Here is a 22,677-nt window from a genome sequence, read left to right as displayed (position 1 = left end):
GATTGGAAGAGAAGAAGAAATGAAAAGAAAAAAGAGAAAAAAAGAAACAGAGGGAAGAAATGAATGAAAGAAGAGAGGAAGAAAAGAATGAGGGAAGAAAGGGAGGGAGGAATGAAGGAGGAAAAAGAGGGAAAAGATTTAGGTAAGAAAAGAGGGAAAGAATAAAGGAAAGAAGGAGCAAAGAAAGGAAGGAAGGAAAGAAAATAAAAAGAGGGAAGGAGAAAACAAATTAAATTGGAAGATGGGAAGGGGAAAAGGAAGAAAGAAAATGAAAGGAAAGGAAGAAAGGAAGGAAAGAAAGAAGGGAAAAAGATGGAGAAAAAGGAAGGTTAGAAATTAATCAAAAAGATAAGAAAAATAAGGAAAGAAAAAAGAAAAGAAAAGGTAAAGAATCTGTCTGGACTCTTCATGCCAGATTATTTTTCTGTCTAGGCCATTGGGCAGTCTATGAATTGGTTGGCAGTGAGCCACGAGTGGTGCTCAGGGTTGGGGATTGAGTATCCCCAATAAAATCCTCTCTGTCACCAGCTTATGGTCCTATTGACACACAGTATGGTGGAATGGAACTATGTGGAGCCCTGTGGATCTTGCAGGTGGAGTGGAAGAAAAGGACAAAAACAGATGAATGGCTTTTAATGTGTAGGCAGCTAAGTCCGGATTAACCTCTTGGGCTCTGGTGCTAAGGAGACTTAAGGAGCTCTGCAAGTCCCCAGCTGAGAGGCCTAGTTTCTGCTAAATAAGGCCCATAATGCTTCACGAATAATAACCTGGATAAACAGATTAATAGAAGAAAATGCTCTGTTAACAAAACCTTAGAGGGTACTCATATTCATTTTTTACCAGTTGCTGTAAACATAGCAGCATATACATTTACAGGAAATGTACATGACACAAACACAGACTGGCAGCACTGAAAGTAGTGGGGTATAGAACTATGACTTTATCAGTTTAGGAAATTTCCAATGCAGTCTCCTGCCAAATAGCAATTCAATAGTTTTTAAACATTTTTAGAGTTTCCTGGGATATTGATAGGTTATGGGACTCGCTCAGGGTCACACAGCTAATATCTGAGAAAGGACATGAACACAGATTTTCTTGACTCCTAGAACTGTTCTGTGTTACTCAGTGCATGCACACACACACGTGTGTGTGTGTGTGTGTGTGTGTGTGTGTGTGTGTGTGTATGAAATAGCAGCAAGTATTGGAGAACATAAAACATATCTGATATTTCTGAGGCCTCATTTTATTTATGTTGCTGTGCATATTTCCATCTACCCAGTTAGACTCTAAGCTCTTCAAAGGCAGAAACTGCCTTTTATATCTATTTGTGTCCCCAGCAACCACTACAGAGATCTGCATATATAAATGTTTGATTTTTTATCAATAAACGTTTTGCTATTTACATTAATTCAATAGCTACTGATTTAATATCTTTTATGTACAAGGCTCCCAACCTGATGCTGGGGCTTCAGTGATGAAAATTCATACAGGGCTATTTCCTATTTGGTGACTTCTTATCTGGACTGCCAATCTGAGAAACCCCAGCCATGCTACTCACTTCACTCCCTTATTTTCCAATCGCTTCACCTCTACATTTGTCTCTTCCTTTTCTTCCTCCCATCTCTGTCTCTTCCATCTTATCAGGTCTCCTTAATGTTTTGTCTTCCCTCATTAGCATGTATGTTCCTTGAGGGCAGGAACTATTTATTTTGTAGTTTTTGTATCCCCCAAATTTAATTTAGGGCCAGACATATTTTAAGTTCTGAATAAATGTCTCTCTCTCTCTCTCTCTCTCTCTCTCTCTCTCTCTCTCTGTATATATATACACACACATATATATACCTATCCCTCTATTCCTCTATTTATTTATCACCTTATCTATCTATCCTCTATCTATCTGCCTATTTATTTACCTGTCTGTCTGTCTTTCCCTTTCTCTATCTACCTATCTATATATCTATCTATCTGCTTGTCTGTCTGTCCATATATGTAATCTATCCCTCTTTCTCTGTCTATCTGTCTGTCTAACTGTCTTATCTATTCATCCATCCCTCCATCTATCCCTCTATCTATCCCTCTATCTATCCATCCATCCATCTATCTATCTATCTATCTATCTATCTATCTATCTATCTATCTATCTATCTATCTATCTATCTATCTATCTATCTATCTGCTATCTATCTATCCCTAGGCCCAAATTTGAAGCCTTTCCTAGTTGGTAGGATCCATCAGAATTTGAGGTTTAGTGGCCTGCCTATGGAGCCCTGTGGTATGGAGGTTAATTACTCCTTCTGGTCAAAGCATTATGTTCAGAAGGCCTCTGTTAGAAACTCAGCAAAGGCTTAAACATAATGAGTTTTTGCTTAGCCTCATGTTCTATACAGCTATAGGAGGATTATCTCCTGATTAACTAGGAAATTGCTGACTAGGGTCAGCATATTTTGATTTTTCTCCTCCTGTCTTGCCTTCACTTCCAATTACACTCTATCTTCCAGAAACCTTTGGGTAGTGTCTGTCAGATGGCCTGTCTTCATTCTCTAAAGGAGATGCTCATTAAAGTGGATTAGAGGGGAAAAGCAGTTGGTAGGAAGTATACACATGAATGAGTTACTTATTATATCTTTACCATCTAATGAGAAGATCTGATGAAGTAAACACAGAAGGATAGAAAGAGCATTCAACTGGTATTCCATACTTCCCTCAGAGCAGATGATCAGCTGGCCAGGTTAGCTGGACAATTAGCAGCCCAGACAGTATTTTTCTCTAGTGTATTCACAGTCTCTGAGATACCAGAGAGTTATCATGAGATTTTATGGCATCTGGGGCATAATGCTTTCTGTTCCCTCTCATGAAAAAAACAAAAAGCAAGGAAAATTCCCTCAAGAAAAATTAGCTTCACAGAGAACTTCATTAGAAAACACTTATATAAATAATTCTTTTAGTTTAGTCATTTTCAAGCATGTCTGACCCCTCATGACCCTTTCTGGGGTGTTCTTGGCAAAGATAATTAGAATGATTTGCTATTTTTCTCCACCTCATTTTACAGATGAGGAGACTGAGGTAAACAGGGTTAAGTCACTTGCTCAGGATCACATAATTAGTAAGTGTCTGAGGTCAATTTTGAATTCAAGAGGATGAGACTTCCTGTTTTCAGGCCTGGCACTATCCACTGTACTACCTAGCTTCCCTGCCTTAGTAACAGTAATCAAATTAATAATGTCACTGATATTGGAAAAGGCTTAAAGTTCCATTGCTCTATGGTTCTACTCAAAAGCCCTACAACCATGAGACCCAAACTCCCTTTTTCTTGGCTATCATTCCCTTGTAGGTACTGCATCCTCTTATTCGAATGGAAGCTTCTTGAGGCTATAGACTATTTTATTTTTATATTCGTCTCCTCAGAGCCTGGTACATAGTAGGTCATTAATAAATGCTTATTTACTGGATAGGACAGAGGTAGCAATATTGTAGCTGTCAGAGCACTAGTTTGGGAGTAAGGAAGATAAGGAAGCCTGGCTTCTGGTCTCAGCTCCATTTTTCTTTGGAGTCACTCACTGCTGGACCATTTTTAGGGCCTTGATTTCTACGTTTATAAAAATGTGATGGCTGGATTTCTAAGCCCCTTATAATCTCAATATTCTGGATCCATAGTTTCTTTTTTAAAATATATTCTTAGCTTCCATCTTAGAATCAATACAGTGCATTAGTCCCAAGGTAGAAGAGCAGTAAGGACTAGGTAATGGGAGTTAAAAGACTTGTCCAGGGTCATACAACTGGAAAGTGTCTGAGGGCAGATTTGAACCTTGTATCTACCATCTCTGGGCCTGGCTCTCTCCCACTGAGCCACCTAGCTGCCCCCTGAGTCCATAATTTCTTGAAGGAGCCACTCTAAAATTCTTTGTGTAAAGTGTATAGGAATTAGGGGCAATTATCTAGGCAATTCGATTCTCAAAATATCAGTTTCCAAATCCTTTAGGTAACTGAGGCAAACATCACATTGCAGTGATTTTTTTCCCCTTGGGTAATCAGCTCCATTCTCTTCTTTACATTGTATATGAACTGAGAGAGAGAAAAAGAGAGCCTTGAAGTATTGTATTTACAAGAAAAATACATTTGAAAAAAGCCATGTCATCACAACTCACTTAAGAAGAAAAGGTTTGGCTTGCCAATAGGTATTTTAAAGAAGCTCTTATTTAGCCAGAGCTCAAACACACAGAGGCTGACCCACAGAGGTTTCTATTCACAGAAGGGGGGAAAGATGTACTCTGAGGACAGCAGCCTGTTTTATTAACCTTTCTCTCTTTCACTCCTCAGGGAAAGAAAACACGGGAACATGCTGAATGGCTTTTTTCTGAATGTTTGGCTAGGAATATGAAATACCTCCTTTGACTAGAAAGAAAGAGTACATTTTTCTTTATGTCACATTGCTACACAAACTCTGTTGAGCAGTAGAATGTCTGGGTTTTCATGACAAAGAACTAAAAAGCTATTGCCTTCCCTAGCCTGGCTTTGATAGAATATCCCAGAGCCAATAGGTCCCCAATTGGAGTAGGGACATTTGGCCTTCAGCAACTCATGGAGTTGGGAATGGATCCCTATGTGTGGTTCACTCTTCATTCCTAGGGAGGCATTTCCTAGACAAAATACTTTTCTCGGTGTAGTCTTGTCATCTCTCTTGGGTAGGCTCAACCCTAGACAAAATTAAATGGAGAATGACAGCTGACATTTTTATTGGAGGTCCCCAAATCCCAAAAGTCGTTGTGCAACTTTAATAGTTTGAAATGGCATTTGGATTTTTGAGACATCTTGTAAATTATGTTTGTGAAGCATTTTTTTATCCAGAATGATCTCTGTCAAATAGGTACTACAGGATATTATTTGCCCCACTGTAATGACAAGAAAATTAAGACTACAAGAGGTTGTGTGACTTGACCATGCTCATACAACTTTCAAGTACCAGAGGCAAAATTGGAACCCAGACAAATAAATCAAAGTCTGGCACCTTAGTTAATTATTATACAGTGCTACCATTCCATATTCACTTCGGTGATCTTTTCCTTTGGTCTAGATGCTCAGTGTCTTTATTCTGTCCCCTGATGTCCTAAGGACTATAGTTGTACCCCTACCAGGTACAATGACACCAGGTAGACCAGGTACAAAGGTACACTGCCTTGGCCTGCCCCGCATGTCCTGGAAGCTTTCCCTACTCTTCTCACATTTTTGCTGTTGTTTTTCAGTCATTTTTCAGAACCATCTGGCTCTTCATGACTCCATTTGGGATTTTCTTGGTAAGGATACTGGAGCAATTTGCCATTTCCTTCTCTAGCTCATTTTATAGATAAAAAATCAAACATGGCTATTTAGATTTTAAAATTAATATTCAATACTTCAAGTATGATATTTAATAAGATTTATCAATATTTAACTTGAAACAAAAAGAAACTAAAAAAAAAAGCTAGAGAAACAGGGAGAGCTCACCCAAGCCATTCATGTGGAAGAAGAGAGAGAGGGAGGAGTTTCAGAACTTATATACAATAACATGACCATGCAAAGGTATAAGCGCAGGAAAACGGATGCTGGGAGATGAAAGGAATTTGGGGGAACATAGTTTAAAGATTTTCTAACTATACAGTTAAATGACTAGAGCTAAAAAATGTCTGTGGCCAGATTTGAACTCAAGGAGATGAGCCTTTCTGATTCTAGTCCCAACATTCTATTCACTGCATCATCTTAACTGCCTCTTCCCATAAATATCACATCTCTAATTCCTTCAGTCTGGCTAAGACATTGGTTAAACTGGTGGACTGGAAAACTTGTGCTGGACGTGTTAATAGCTAATGTGTTTTCTTCAAGTTTTTGAGACATGGTATCTCAAGATCTGATAACAATTCAATACTTTAGTCCCCAAACTCTAAAGAGTCACTACATCAGGCTTTTGAGGAATGTATTATAGGACAAGTAGCTCTCTGTACCCAAAAAAGCCATCCCACAGAGGACATAAGTTCCGTAGAGCTGGCCTTTACTCTGGAAAGGTCTGGTTCTATCTTCAGTGGAATTATTCTGTTTTATGCTAAGATTTGGTTTTATTGGGTTCTTCAGCTCTAGGCTGGATTTACGTTTTTGTTAATTTCACTTATAATCATTAAGTCTTTTGGTCCGGCAGGAAAAAAAAAAAAGACTGCCTAGAGAAATTTACCCAAACTTCAAATATATTCATAAACGATATATACATATACATACATATATGTATTATACATACAAACACATATATATAAGCTACACATGAAGAAAATAACTTAGTGGCATATGTACATCTATGTGTATAATGTGCATATATATGTATATATACAACATGCTTGAAGGAAAGCACTTAGAATGCTATAGAGAAGGGTAGATATATATGTCATTCTAAGTACATACAGATGCGTAATTCTAAGAGCTTTCTTTCAGACATGTCATAAATATACATACACATGCATAGATTTATACATATCATTCTGAGTTCTTTCCTTCAGGTGTATGTCATATATAGACTATATACATTACAGAAATATATGGTCTTTGAATATCGTTAAATATCTTTAATATCTTAATTGTTTTTCATTTTTTAATCTTAATTACTTATTTTATTATATATTAAGATAAATTTTTATTTTAAATTAATTATCATAAATATCTTTAAACTTAGAATGATGCATAAATATATCTATATATATCTATAATATATAATATTGAAACATATCCAATAAATATATAAGTTTAATATATTATAAATATAATAAATAAAATAAATACAAAATGAATATACTAAGTATACTAAATGAATATATAATAAATAAGCAATAACATGTAAATAAATTAATGAATATGTAATAAATAAATAACAAATGCTAAGAATATAGTGAATATATAATAAAAATTAAAATAAAATATATAATGAATATATAATATATATTTGGGGGGCACCATTAGGTGGCACAGTCGATAGAGTGCTGGGCCTGAAGTCATGAAGACTCAATTTCCTGAGGTCAAATCTGGCTTCAGACACTAGTGGTGGATAGAGTGCAGGGGTTGAGAGACTAGAAGGCTCATCTTTCTGAGTTCAAATGTGGCCTCAGACACTGACTAGCTGTGTGACCCTGGGCAAGTCACTTTACCCTATTTGCCTCAGTTTCCTCATCTATAAAATGAGGCAGGGAAGGATATAGCAAACTATGCCAGTATCTCTGCCAAGAACACCCTAAAATGAGGTAAAAAAGAATCAGACACAACCGAAACAACTGAAGAGCAACAACAAACAGAGGGAGTTATGCCTATTGCTAGTTAGCTAGAGACATTAATATGTAAGTATAGATATGTATACATGCCATTTTTTCTAAATTTTTTCCCATTATTGGATATTATAAAGAATTTGGCCTTGGACTCAGAATAACCCAGAGAATATTTTGGCCTGTTGGATTATAATTAAGCCTGGTGGTATAATAAATCAGCACTAAGCCAATTTTAAAGTATAAATAATTTTGGATCTTGGCATTCTCTCTCTTCTTTGAGACTAACTAAAGGACAATGTGCACCATATTCCTGTTTTCTTCATTAGTGTAAAATCATGATCAGGCAGTCCCAGGCATGTTTGGGAAAGGGAAAAAATGATTTCCCCACTTAGGCGCATTGGGCTAATTATGTTGATTCTGCAAGTAACTGCAGGGAACAACTCTTGTTCAGCTGTAGGACTTGAACGTGGCTGTGGGAATTAGTTCTAAACATGCTGGGTGGAGTCTCCAAAGAAGGAAACTGTAAAGTTATTTAAATCTTAAATAAGTATTTATACAAGAGGAGAAAGATCCTCTGGGTGGATCAATGCAGGTTAGAGGCTTAGAGTAGGGGAGAAAGGATTTTATTTGCTTTGGGTTATAGTATCAAGATGAAGGGCCAAAATATAATATGGAGTAAAGGTCCTGCCTACCATGAAAACGATTGGATTTTTTGTCAATTTAATTCAATACAGCAGGAATTGTGTCTACTAGATGAAAAGGAACCACGGGAATGCAAAAGATCCTTCCTCTGACCCCCTCAACAGTCTCTCTCTCTTTAAGGAGCTAACATTTTAGTAGGGGATACCAGATGGGAACTTGGAAATGAACAATATAATTTGAAGAAAGAGAGAGGACCAACATTGAAAGGCATCCTTGCAGCCTTCTAGTGGTGAAAAGAGAGGGGAGAAGAATTGGAGCTGAGCATCTGAAATGCTGCTATTTCTATTTGCTGTCCAGTCACATTTCATGGTCATGATTTCCAAATGAGTAAGATTGTGCAGAAGTCACCCTATTCAACAATTTTGCATGTTTTGGAAAGGAGTGAAGAAAAGATGAAGGAAGAAAAGAAAGAAAAAAAGAAAATGTCTACATTTCCTATGAATAGGGATTGTTAAATTTTTTTAATATTTATATCTCTAGCACCTAGTGCAATGATTGGTTTGATTTTACAAATGCTTGTTAATTGATTAGCAAAGCAATTTTCTTAAACCTAATCGAAATGTATGCTCATTCACATGTTCATTCTTTCAATATTGTATTAATTAAGTTACCTATTATGTACTTGGAATTGTGGGATTTACCAAAAAAAAATGTTAGCTTTTATGAGGACTCAACTTGCATGTGTCCAGTATACAGGATGTTCCCAATCTTAGTACATGTATGTGTTAAGCCTTAATAATATCTATGACTTTTGGAATACCCTGTATAAATGATGATGCTTCTCCTTTGTCCACCCTTACTCTAAGGTGATGCACTCTCGCTACTCTGCTCAATAGTCATAGCAACCAAGTTACTGTTTTTGGCTAATGGAATCACCTATTGATAGGGAAGCTAGCTGGCCCAGTAGATGGAGTGCAAGGTCTAGAGTCAGAGAGATCCATTTTCATGAGTTTGAATCTGCTCTCAGACATTTACTAGCTGTGTGATCCCAGGCAGATCACTTTACCCTATTTGCCTCAGTTTCCTCATATGTAAAATGAGCTGGAGAAGTAAATGGCAACCCATTCTAGTATCTTTGCCAAGAAAACCCCAAGTGGGTTGATGGAGAATCAGACACGACTGAAACAACCCAACAACAACAACACCTAGTGACAGGTGCCTTCTGCGTTGGGTTTAAGGAATGTATGTATGCACCCATGAGAAATACTATCTGAGGCATTAGCTTAACTCTGATCAGCAAAAGGGAAAGGGAAAGGGAAGAACTGGAAGTTTGGAACTCAGCATCTGTCTCCAATTAGCCCTCTTCTTAACCACTTCTGTATCCTTCTCTAATTAAACTTGCTTTTCCCCAAATTCATTTTAAAACTAATTTTCATGTCTTATTTTAGTAATTTATATTTGCATGGTTGCTCATCTCATAAATGATTGATTGGTCATTATTGTATTTGGTCTCATTACTTTATTAAGACTTAAGACTTAATAATAATGAATAATAAAGCAATTTTTCCAGAGAATATTTCCCAGAACAATTTCCTAGGTATTTTTATTTCCTTTGCCACCACTGCTTCAAGAGCATGAATTTGTGTACAATCTCATTAGAGGACAGTGCCCACAGTATTGGAGAGTAGCAAGACAGTAACCAAAAAAGGAGCATTTGGTATCGTTGCCTCCCTTTGGTATAATACAGGACTTATTTTGAAGCCCACCCCTAGATATATATGTTTTATGTACCTTATAATTACCTAAAGTGCTCCATTATTATAAAATTCCTTCATATAGTCCTGGATGTGACTTACATTTGTCACCAGACAAGGCAAGCCCTAAGAAATTGTGAAATGTTCTCTTTTGCATAATTGCAGCTTTGTATCCCACTTAGTTCTCATTCCCCCATTCCCTTTCTTCATCTCCCTAAATGGCGATTTTCTTTTGTTCTGTCCCTGGTCATGCCTTCATATTCCCAGGTCATGTTCGAGTCCTCTTTTTCCTTACTCAAAAGAAAACTGATCTGTTTTAGTAATCATAACTTTTCATGCCTTCCAGGGGATCAACTGGCTAATTACTTCTAAAACAGGATTGGCCTACAGCCTGTGGGCCAGATGCAGCCCCTTGAAATGTTCTATCAGACCAAGTGACATTATTCCTAATCTGACGAATACAATAAGTAGGACACAATACAATGAAACTTCAAAAAAGTTGCCTTAGAAACAGTCTGACAGATGAGCATTTCTTTTCCTTTGGCCCCCTCTTTAAAAAGTTTGCCCATCACTGGACTAGACAATCTCTAAGGCCTTTTCTATCTATTTATGGCTATTTTCTTTTCTTTATCTATTTATGGCTATTTTCTATGACCTAATATAATGATGGGAGATGCCTCTTTCTCCATAATTTTAATTTTATTTTTTATTGATTAATTAAGAAATTTTTTCCCATGGTTATATGATTCATGTTCTTTCCCTCCTCTCCTCCCATCCCCCCTCCCATAGCCAACATGCAATTCCACTGTGTTCTCCATAATTTTAAGTGAAGAACTTGAACCTCTTTTTTTCTTGGAACTCCGCAAATACAAATATTAACCCTAGATTTAGGGAAGTTTGTGGTTAGTACCCACTTAATATAATAACCTACAAGAACCTACCAATATTTACCAAATAGATAATGGACACGACATTTAATAAAGCAGAGTAAATGAAGTGATCATTAAAGATCACTCCATAGTCATATGGAGTATATTCTCCTATAGGTGACCATGTCACTAGTGGTTGGAGGAAACCCACAGAGAATATGAAAGACCAGAAAACTCACATGGAGGGTCTGCACGCAGAGAACATTTGTCATGGAAACACATGTGAGGGGCACTAGGCAGGAACTTGTGTAACTAGACCAAACAGGCAATGGAAATCTTTTGTCCAGAATTCTCACAGAGAGGACACACACAGGGACATGTATGGCCAGTATAGAAGCTTGACCAGGGCACCTGATATGTCCTAAAACTGCTGAGCTGCTGAACTACTCCAGTGACATCATCGTGCGACTCTTTGCTAGGTATAATATCCACACTTCCCATTGGGCATCAAGTTGTCCCTAATGGGTTTTCTGTCAACTCAGCTGGCCATTGCATCCTTGATTTCCATACTGTTGTTCCCTCTGAAACTGTCTCAGTTTCTCATGTGTTTGCAGAGTTATGATATGATACTATTTCCTGGATCTTGGCTCTTTAAGGCTATCTTCTACTTTCTTTTTCCATCTATGGAAATGTGGTGGCTAGAAAGCCTTTCCCCAAGAAGTTAAATTGATGATTTTTTTCTAGTGTTATTACCAGGATGACAAGCCCCTACACCCATCCAGGGAGGCAGTAATTATTCATGACTACAATTAAGTCTATTATTTTGACTTCCTTTATGTGGTACTGGCTTCAAGAGCTTAGTCTCAGACCTTTTTTGTAGACAAAGATCTGTCTTTGGGTTAGAAAATTCTGTGACATTTCTGTTAGATTTTCTTTGTCGTCTTGTGTTTCCAAAACTTATTTCACAGATGAAGTCCACAAGATTATCCACAGGATCTTTGTGGAGCCTCGTTTAAGTGAGGCTCTTCTTGCTTCCAAGATCTTCCTCAAATGGCAAGGAAATAAAGCTTGGGACAAGAACCTTTAAGGTAGTGAAAATAATTAGGGTCTATATCAGTGGTTCCCAAACTTTTTTGGCCTACCGCCCCCTTTAAGTAAAAAATATTACTTAGCACCCCCTGTCACATACTATCACCCCCCCTTACAGTTATTCACTGCCCCCAAATGTACCTGTGGCCATCACAGCCCCCCTGGATTGCTGCAGCACCCACTGGGGGTGGTGGCGCCCAGTTTGGGAATCACTGATTTATATTCTTGTTTTTATTATGTCTATGAAAATTGCTAATAATTTGTTATTTTTTCCCCTGCATTCAGACTAAACCAATCCTCCCCGGTCTTCCTATCTAAGTCACAAAGATACATTTTGACAGGGACCTTCTAGAGACATTGCCTTCAATTTATTTCTGCCTTTTAACCACTATAATTTTTTCAAGTCTTTCCACCTTAGAATCAATTCGGTGTATTGGTTCCAAGGCAGAAGAGTGATAAGGCTGGACAATTAGAATTAAGTGTTTTGCCCAAGGGTCACACAGCTAGGAAGTTTCTAAAGCCAGATTTAAACCCAGGACCTCCTGTCTCTAGACTTAGCTCTCAATCCACTGAGCCACCTAGCTGCCCCCTTAACCACTATGTGTATATATATATATTTAAAACCCTTACCTTCCATCTTGGAGTCAATACTGTGTATTGGCTCCAAGGCAGAAGAGTGGTAAGGGTAGGCAATGGGGGGTCAAGTGACTTGCCCAGGGTCACACAGCTGGAAAGTGTCTGAGGCCAGATTTGAACCTCTAGGCCTGGCTCTCAATCCACTGAGCTACCCGGCTGCCCAACCACTATAATTTTAATGCTTTGAATCTAGACAGAAGAGAAATCATAGAACTTAGTAGGCTTCTAGCAAAAATATTTGGTAATATTCAAACCCATATTGTGTTAACATCTTCCCACTTTTCTAATATATTAGGATACCAGGGACTCTGAAGATCTCAGAGGGAATAACTGAGAAGTGAGTGGTGTCCTTTATATGGGAAGATTCTCTTCCCACTGATCATCATTGTAAGTGATGACTAGAAAGGGTAGCAATTGAATTCCACCATAGAAAGGTATAAATAAGCAATAGCATTACTGGAATATGTGGCAAGGAATGGTTGGAAAATAGTGTGGTGTTGCCGAGAGTGTTGGAGTATGGAAGAGAAGATGCAGTTATGTGGAGCCTCATTTGTTCATGACAGAAGATAACAAGGGTGAGAGAGTCCAGAGGTTGGGAGTCCAGGGTGCCATTGTTTTATTCTTCAGTTTCTTTTCTTTGTAGGTTCCTCATGCTGAGAGAACACCGGGTTTATGACTTTTCCCAACACCCCTCACAGAGTATGTGTCAGTAAGAACTTTAAGTTCAGATTCTATAAAATACAGCTCACCAAAATGATGGACCCTGTTGAACTTGCATCCAGATTTCATTCCTAAAGGAGGGTAACAAGGGAGCCTACACTGGAACTGAGGCAAATGAAACCCATAGATTTTTGGTGACATCTATTTACTGGTTGCTGTTTTGAGACCTGCTGTCAGTGTAGGTGACCCATATTTCTTTTTCTTTCTTTGTTTTTGTTTGCATCTCTCATAAGACCTTTGAAAATGACAACCTTGGAATTGCATTCATTGGTCTCTGTGTACCCAGGCATTTGTGATACATGGCCTTCTGCATTTGAAACTTGCAGTGTATTTTCCAGTTTCTATACAGATGCATTTCCAATGCTAAAAAAAAAGGTTCTGGGGATAGATAATAATCAAGATTTTTCCTTAATGAATGTTTCTCCTACTCTGCAATACTGCCATTCCACTCTTCCTCCGCTTCTTACCTAGATGTAAATATATATATAATGCCAAAGATTGAGATAAAATATGCCTGAATGTCTTTGAAGTACACTGGGATCAATTTAATTACTTTATGTGGTTTATTGTCATGCATCTTCTCAGGGGGCTGTCCATCTCAGTAACTCCACTTTACAAGATTAAATATTGTTTTTCCTGAATTAGCAAGTCATTCTACACTCCTTCCTTTCTGATAATGTTTTCTCAAATAAATGAAGTGAAGAATTTTACAATCTGTATGTAGGAGGGTTAGATACTATTAAAATAGTTGATTCTTTTTTAAGTGGTTGAATACTAAAAGATAGACCATTGCTAAAAAAGAAAGCTAAATATCAAAAACAGACTCATTTTTGCCCTTCAGCTAGTTTGTCAGGAAAGATTTGAACTCAAGTTTTCCTGACTTCAAATTCAGCGTACCATCCAGTGTACCAACTAATTATCTTCAGATTATGTCTAAGAAATACTATGTACCTCTTTCTCATTCAATTAGGGGGTGGGATAGGGAATAATATTTCCACCATTTGGTGTTCACCTTGCAGATATTTTTTATCCACATACCATCATGGAGTTCTCATATGTTCTTTGAAATAATAGATGCCCCCAAATGCAAATTGTAAATATGATTTTGTTTAAGAAGACTGAGGAAGCTCTCACTCATTGTATCAAAGGACATGATTTTATAATTAAATTTTATTAGCATATGTCCAAGAAAATGGCAGCCCATCTTTACTTCAAAAAAAGTCATCTACTTTGTTCTTGTTCAGTTGTGTCCAACTCTTCATGACTCTGTAGATTCTACTATCCATGGGATTTTCTTTGGAAGGTTACTGGAGTGGTTTGCCATTTCCTTTTCCAGTAGATTAAGGCAAACAGAGGATAAGTAACTTGCCCAGGGTCACATAGCTAATAAGTATCTGAGACCAGATTTTTAACTCAAGTCTTTCTGATTCCAGGTCCAGCATTCCATCTGCTGAGCCACCTACCTATCTTCTAGGTAGATTAGAGTGAAGTGACTTGCCCAATGTCATGCAGCTAGTACATATCTGAGACTGAATGTGAACTCATCTTCTTGACTTTAAGCCCAGTGCTTTATCTACTGAGTCATATAGCTGTTCCTATTATCTACTTTATCAGTTGGTATTACTGTTACTACTCTACTTAATCTTCTGGCCTAATGAATCTAATTTCTATGGGCAAAAGAAGATAGTGGAGATTCTACAAGCTTGGAAATCATTGAAATACAAAGACATTTTAAGACTTCTTGTTGTTTGGTGCACCTGAGTAATTGTTTCTTTCTGAAAAGCTTTCCTAAATTCTTCAAAACCATAATCAATTTGTGGAGTTGATATGTAAGCTGTATTAAACATGGCTTCTAGGGATCCAAGACATATGATTAGAAGAGCTAAAACTCAGTGATTTTTTTTCTCTTCTGCATCAACTAATTAGAGAAAAAAAAGTCTTACAAAAAATTGAATAAACTAAGTTCCAGGAAGAAATTGGATAGATTAATAAAACTTTTAAAAGAGATGGGAAAGCCTTTTAGGAAAGAACAACTGTGGTTTGTGAAAGTAATAGTCCATATCAATGGTGAAATGCAGAAACAGCCAAAGATATTTATGGCTTCTGAGAATGTCAGGGAGAAATAATTCACTTAAAAATCAGCCAATGTGACCCAACCTCATCTCTTATGTAAGGCAGGCATTTTGATCTCAGATCAGGCCAATGGCCTTTGGATTACAGAACTTCCAGATGCCTCTGGAAAATCTGGGTGTAAAAATCTATGATTAAGGATGTCTGCAAGCCAGGGAAAATGAAAATTAGCTTGATAAGCACTTGCAAAGGTCAATTCAAGTCCAATATCTCCTTTCAAGTTTCATCTTCATGAAGGTTTTCCATTGGCTGCAGTGGAAAATGGTGAACAAGCCTCAGAAGATGTCTGCAAAATAATGAATCATGGAAACAAAACTGGAAAGGAGACACACAGAATTAGTACTGGCATTCTTAGCTATGAGTAGAGGGGAAATGCAGTTAGACAGTACAGTGGATAGAATGTGGGACCTGGAATCAGGAAATACCAAGTACAAATCCAGCCTCATATATTATCTATGTGACCCTGGGCAAGTCACCTAACATCTTTGTGCATTAATTTCCTTGTCAATAAAATCAGGGTAATAATAGTGTCTGCCTTCTAGGATTATTTTGAGAACAAAAAGAGATAGTATTTTATAAATGCTTTGCAAACCTCAAAGCACTATATAAATTATATAGAAATAGCAATTATTATTAGCTAGCAATGAACAACTCTTAGATTCCATTTTAAAGACTCTATGAACCAAGCAATCTATTGCCCTTCTAAATACACATTCTCTCCTGCCAGGAAAGCAACGGATAGCATTCCCTCGGTAGTTGTCTAATATATTGTTAACATGGGTTTTTAGTTTTCCAGAAACACTATAAATAACTTCTGCTGCAGAATCATTTCTATATATGTATTTGCCTACCAACTCATTGACCTTCTTGGTATCTACAAGATGTAATCCAGGGATTCTCCTTTTTTATGTCATGGACTTCTTTGTCAATCTAGAAAGGACCCCTACCCAGAATCATGTTAGTGGCCTATATTCATAATTGAAGGAAATGCTCAATTTCACTTAAAGGTTAAAGAAAATAAAGATTTAATTCCCCTTCTGCCACCATCTATATTTATAGATAGGCCCACTGAAACTTACCCATTGGCTCCTTGGTCTGTGGATCCTAGGCTAAGAGCTCTTTTCTTAGAGAGACATTTTTGTGACTCTTAACTCTCTTGTCACTTTTCCTGACCTTCAATGACCTCTCCAGGAATTTCCTTCAACTTTATCCTCCTAGGCTGACATTCATAACCAAACCATTGTCTAGTTCTTCTTTGTGCTTTAGAATTGCTAACAAATGTTGCAAGGAATAAAATTTATTTTTTAAAATCTTCAAATATTTTTAGTCTAGTTAAGTAGAAAATTATAGAGGGAAGTTTGATTTCTATACATTCTATGACTCTTTCTTCCATGTTTTTTCATACAGGTGAATAATCCTGCGTGATTTAAGTTGTACTATTCTTATAAGTTATATTTTTTTCTTTTTAGTTGCTTGCAAAAATTTTCTCCCCCAATGAAGCTCTGAAGTTTGACAATAATGTGTATGCTCTGGAGGTGTAGTCAAGATGGCAGTTTAGAAATAGCGAAAGTTGATTCCTCTGAGAAAACTCTTCTATACCAATAAAAAAGAAAGCACTTTGAGAGGGACACAAAACTAAATACAACAATTAGATAGAGTTGCGGGACTCTCCAGCTAGATTCAACTTAAAATGTATGCAGAGAAGGTTTAATTCTTGGGTTTAAGGAAAAAAAAGAAGGATGGTCCCAGGACCTCACCCCCACCTACTGTGCTGAGACTCCAGAGATTGCTGGGATCTCAGGTGAGGGTGTGCCTTGTTACCACAGCTACTTGAGGCATGGGGCTCTGAGACAGTTGGCAGGAAGGCAACTAGAGGAGAAGGGCAGAGAGGAGGGCAGCCTGGTCATAGCCTTCAGCCACTACTCTCCATCTGCGGGCTCTGTTTATGGAGGTTTTGGCCTCAGGGCACATCCAGCTCGGCTGATCAGCTGAGCTGGCTTAATCTCAATTATCAATAGTGAAGATAAATCTTCCAGTGCAGGGATTTTCAATCTCCAACACCCCTCCCCTACCTACTCTACCTGTGGCAAGAATCTGGCTGACTAGAATCCCAAGAATCTGGCTGACTGGCTGCAACCATGACAGAGTACCTTAGGGTTCTGACCAGGCTGCTGGCAGGGAGGTGGCTGGCAGAAAGGAGTAGAGAGGAGGAGATGGGTAACTACCTTCAGCCTCCACACTTTCAACTTCACCTTGTGCTGGCAGCTGGGAAAAATCTGGTCTCAGGGATCATTAATACAACAAGTCAACTCCATCAGCCTAATCCAGTTAATCAGCAGAGCAGAGAAGAAGCCCCTTCAGGACAGAATAACCCAAATCCTGAATCCAGCAAATAAATACAGGAGCAAAAATATAGCCAATGATGGAGTGTGTGTGTGTGTGTGTGTGTGTGTGTGTGTGTGTGTGTGTGTGTGTGTGTGTGTAGGGTAGTTGGGGGAGGAAATATGAGTAAACAGAAAAAGAAAAAATAAATTACAATTGACTGCTTCTATTCAGTTAATGAACAAAGAACAAATAGAACAGAGGAGGACCAAGGAACACCAGACAAAAACTCAGGAACTCCAGTGAATTGGGCACAGGCTTTGGAAGAATTCAAAACACAATTCAAAAAACAATTAAGAGAGGCTGAAGAAAATTGGGGAAAGAATTTAAAAAACAAAATAGATCATTTGGAAAGAGAGGCACATGAACTAAAACAAGAAAATATTTTCTTAAAAGCCAGAATAATACGTCTGCTCTGATGAGCTTTAGCTTCAATTATGAGATATGGGAGATATTGGTATAGGACTACCTACCATTGTGTGCCTACATCAGAGAAGGTGCTATATTTCATGAACAAAGTACAACTGCAATAGCACAAAAGAAATGTGAGCTATATAAACGCAGAGGCATCATCTCCATCCCAAATGTTCTAATAAACTACTTGTGCCTGACCTATGATAGTCTTTTCAACTCATATTGGACCCATCAGTCACAGTCAAACATACCATAACCTGACTTGAATATCACGATGTCATTGGTCCTCTTCAAAAATGAATGATGAACAACAACATGAGAGAGTTAGATCTCACATTTGTCTCTGAGGGTCTCTGGAGAATTTTATTATCTCTCATTTGAAGTTACTACTTCTGGGAAATTTTCCTGAATGATTTTCTAAAAAAGGAGGTATTTTTCCTTCACTTTTTTGGGGTAACATGTAGGCTCAAATTATTCTTCTTGAGTTGGATCTTTTAGTTCCATCATGCATTGTGGTACAGCAGAGGACTGGAGGTAGAGCACAAGAAGAGCTGGATTGAAATCTGTTTTTTCAACTTTGCTTCCATACCTCAGCTCCCTCTTCCCTCCTCCATGGTGACCTCCTTTTTCCATTGATGAATTCTTTCCTTTTTTTTAAATTTAAATATTTTATTTTTTTAGAAAAAATTTCCATGGTTACATGATTCTTGTTTTTACTTTCCCCTTCACCACAGTACCCCCCATATGCAACACACATTTCCACTGATTTTAAAATGTATGATCAATCAAGACTTATTTACATATTATTGATAGTTGCATTGGTGTGGTAGTTTCGAGTCTCAACCCCAACCATGTCCGCATCAACCCATGTGTTCAAGTGGTTGTTTTTCTTCTGTGTTTCCACTCCTGCAGTTCTTCCTTTGAATGTGGGTAGTGTTCTTTACCATAAGTCCCTCAGAATTGTCCTGGGTCATTGCACTGCTGCCAGTACAGAAGTCCATTACATTCTATTTTACCACAGTGTATCAGTCTCTGTGTACAATGTTCTTCTGGCTCTGCTCCTTTCACTCTGCATCAATTTCTGGAGGTCTTTCCAGTTCACATGGAATTCCTCCAGTTTATTATTCCTTTGAGCACAATAGTATTCCATCACCAGCATATACCACAATTTGTTCAGCCATTCCCCAATTGAAGGGCATACCCTTGTTTTCCAGTTCTTTGCCACCACAAAAAGCACAACTATAAATATTTTTGAACAAGTCTGTTTATCTATGACCTCTTTTGGGTACAAACCCAGCAATGCTATAGCTGGATCAAAGGGTAGGCAGTATTTTAGAGCTCTTTGGGCTCATCTTAGACCATTTAGTGCTCCAACCTCTCCCTATGAATAATTCTTCTAATTATAATAATAGTGAATACAGTTTTTGAAGATTACACCTAACATTTCTCCATATAGGAATACAAATAATTTGATCTTATTAAAGCCCTTAAAGAGGCAATTTAAACATAAGAGTTTTCTTTCTTTCCCCTCTGTTTCTTATTTACGTTTTCGTGTTTCTCTTGATTTTTGTGGTTGGATATCGAACTTTCCATTTAGTCCTGGTCTTTTCTGTGCAAATGCTTGGAAACGTTCTATCTTGTTGAATGCCCAAACTTTCCCCTGGAAGAATATAGTCAGTTTTGACGAGTATGTGATCCTTGGTTGTAGATCCAGTTCTCTTGCCTTTCTGAATATCATATTCCAAGCCTTGTGGTCTTTTAGTGTGGAGGCTGCCAGATCCTGTGTGATCCTGATTGGTGCTCCTTGATATCTGAATTGTCTCTTTCTGGCTTCTTGTAAAATGGTTTTCTTTTACTTGGAAGCTCTTGAATTTGGCTATTATATTCCTGGGGGTTGTCTTTTCAGGGTTTAGTGTAGAGGGTGATCTATGGATCCTTTCAATGTCTATATTTGCTCTCTTGTTGTAGAACTTCAGGGCAGTTTTGCTGAATAATTTCTTTTAGTATGGAGTCCAAATTTCTATTAATTTCTGCTTTTTTTCAGGAAGACCAATGATTCTCAAATTGTCTCTTCCAGACCTGTTTTCTTGATCTGTCAATTTCTCAGTAAGATATTTCATGTTTCCTTCTATTTTATCAGTCTTTCAACTTTGCTTTATTTGTTCTTGCTGTCTTGAGAGATCATTGGCTTATTTGCCCAATTCTGGTCTTTAGAGACAGTTTTCTGTTATAATATCATGATTTTCTTTTTCGGTTTCGACTATTCTGTTTTCCATCTGTTTAACTTTGGTTTCCAATTGGGAGTTTCTCTCTTTTAACCTGTTAATTTCCTTTTGAGCTCTTTCCCACTTCTCTCGCCAAATCTCTTCCATCTTTCTCATGATCTCAGATTCGAACTCTTTAAGAGCTTGTGACCAATTTTCATTTTTTTGGGAAGGTTTGGATGTGATTACTTGTTTGTTCTCTTCTGTTATTTGCTCTGTTTTCTGGATTTTTTTCTGTGTAAAAGTTGTCAAGTGTTAAAGATTTCTTCTTGATCTTTCTCTTTTGGGATTCTTGTGACTGGCTTGCCATTATTATTATTATTATTATTTATTCCTCAGTCAGAAGTCTGGGTGAGGCAGACAGGCTCTACTTATGGAGCTGTGGAGCAGTTTTTTCCTGAGTCACAGCTCTGTGTGCCCTCTCTGCTTTATCCTCACGCCCAGGGTCGATCTGTGCTCTTTAGGCTCCTGAGGTCTCATGTCTAGTTGTTCTCAGGGTCAAGCCTACCAGTGGCCCCTTTGCTTGCTCCTCTGCCCAAAGCTCCTTTAACAGTCTCAGGATGCTGCTTCCATAGTCATGCACCCCTCTGCACTGGGTCCCCACCCAAGGTTCTCGCTTGCATCTGTGCCTGCGTCTGAGTCTGTGCCTGAGCTCAAGGTCTGTGTTCAAAGTCTGCTTCTTTAACCTCTTGGGGTCTTAAGTCTTGCTGCTCTCAGGAGCAGGTCCTGGTGATCCCAGGTAGCTGCCAAGAACTTAATGAATGCCCCAAACTTGCTCTAACTCTTTTGTGAGCTGGCTTTGCCACGGTAGGTGGTGTGTGTGTGGGGGAGGAGGTTGCTCAGCTCTCATTTTAGTGAGAGATATTTCACCCCCTTATAGCATGTAAATGCCCTGATCCCACGTACCTTCAATGCTGCGCCCTGTTGTGGGGTCCCTTCATTCATCTGGGTTTATTTTTATGTCCTCTTGAGGAGTCCTGTATGTGTGGGTTAGGAGAAGTCAAGCAACTGCTTTTTACTCTGCCACCTTCTTAACCCAGAAGCCTGATGAATTCTTTCTGAAAACTCCATTCTGAGATAAGGCCCATACCAGACATTCTTCCTTCTTTAGACTTTCTACTATGCCTTTCTCTTCCCCTTTTCCAACTCCCCTTTTATATATTTTCTTTCTCCACTAGAATGTAAGTTCCTTGAGGCCAGAGACTATAATTATTTTTGCAATTATTTGAATCCTTAGCACTTGTTGTATTGCCTGGCACATGGTAAGAGCTTAACAAATACTTGATAACTGATTGATTGATTCCTACCTTTGATGCTATTGACAAAACACTTCGCTTTGATCTGGCAAAAATGAATACTTTGAAGCCATGCCAGGTTCCGGGGAGATAAAAATCATAACAAAATTGTTCCTGGCATTCTACAATTTATATTCTACTAGGCAGAGATGACAAGTACACAGATAAATAAACACAAATTATATGCAAATATAAAATAATTTCAGGTGGTAGAAAGGACTAACCAACAGGGAAGGGGGAATCAGGAGGACTTGCCATGGAAGGGAGAACCTGGGCAGATCCTTGAAGAGAAGGAAGAAAGGAAGAAGGGAGTATAGCCAAACATGGGGGGCTGACCACCTTTGCAAAGGCACAAAAACCACAAGGTAGAGAGGTATGGATATAGAACTAGTAAACAAGATTCAGTGGAAATTTGAACAGGAATAAGAAACCCATATGAAAAAATACTGGGAATCCTGGAAAATAGATGAGAGAGTCACTACCTAACCAAGCATCAATTTTCTTAATCTACAAATAGGGTTAATAATATCTGTGGAATGGACCTCACAGGGTCAAATCAAATAAGTAATAGAGGCTCACTTGACTGTGCCCCTTTCCACAGTGGAAGCAGGGAGATAGGTAGACAGAAATAGTGAATCTAAATAGCAACTTGTATCCCCAAAGGAAATCGTGTGGTCCCTTTCTCTGAACGATTGATGTATTCCAAGGTGGCCTAGGTTCCGCATACCCTGGGACAGGTTCTGGGTAAAATCCCTGGGACCCTAACTTTCTGGGACCTTTCAGGAGCAGCCTGTAAAAGTCCAGACAAAGGAAGTTGTATGGCTTCATCTCTCAGAAGCAGATATAGTATTGAGACCTCAGAGCCAGGTCAGTACCTAGAGCACCCACCATGGTTTTTTATCCATAAAGTTGGTTTGTAAACAAAGAAGCTCCGAAGTTAAACGAGCTGAGAACCAGGCTCTGTCAATATACCTCGATATGTAGAATTGACCTGGCAGCATAAGATAACGAATTTAAAGGGCTCTGAAAATGTTCAAGTGCCAGATTGATGTCAGCTATTGTTTTAACCATTTTTCCAGTTGAGTTGTACTTTGATTTTGTTTTGCTCTGTGTACTGTTGATTTGCCTTCTAGCCTGAAGCCTTTATTTCCCATTGATTTCATTTCTTCATTCATCTATTCTACCACTTTCTCCATGTTCTTTAGTCT

The sequence above is a fragment of the Gracilinanus agilis genome, chromosome 1 (assembly GCF_016433145.1).
Source record: "Gracilinanus agilis isolate LMUSP501 chromosome 1, AgileGrace, whole genome shotgun sequence".
Lineage (NCBI taxonomy): Eukaryota > Metazoa > Chordata > Mammalia > Didelphimorphia > Didelphidae > Gracilinanus > Gracilinanus agilis.
The sequence above is the reverse complement of the archived record's forward strand: the minus strand, read 5'-3'. Positions refer to the sequence as shown.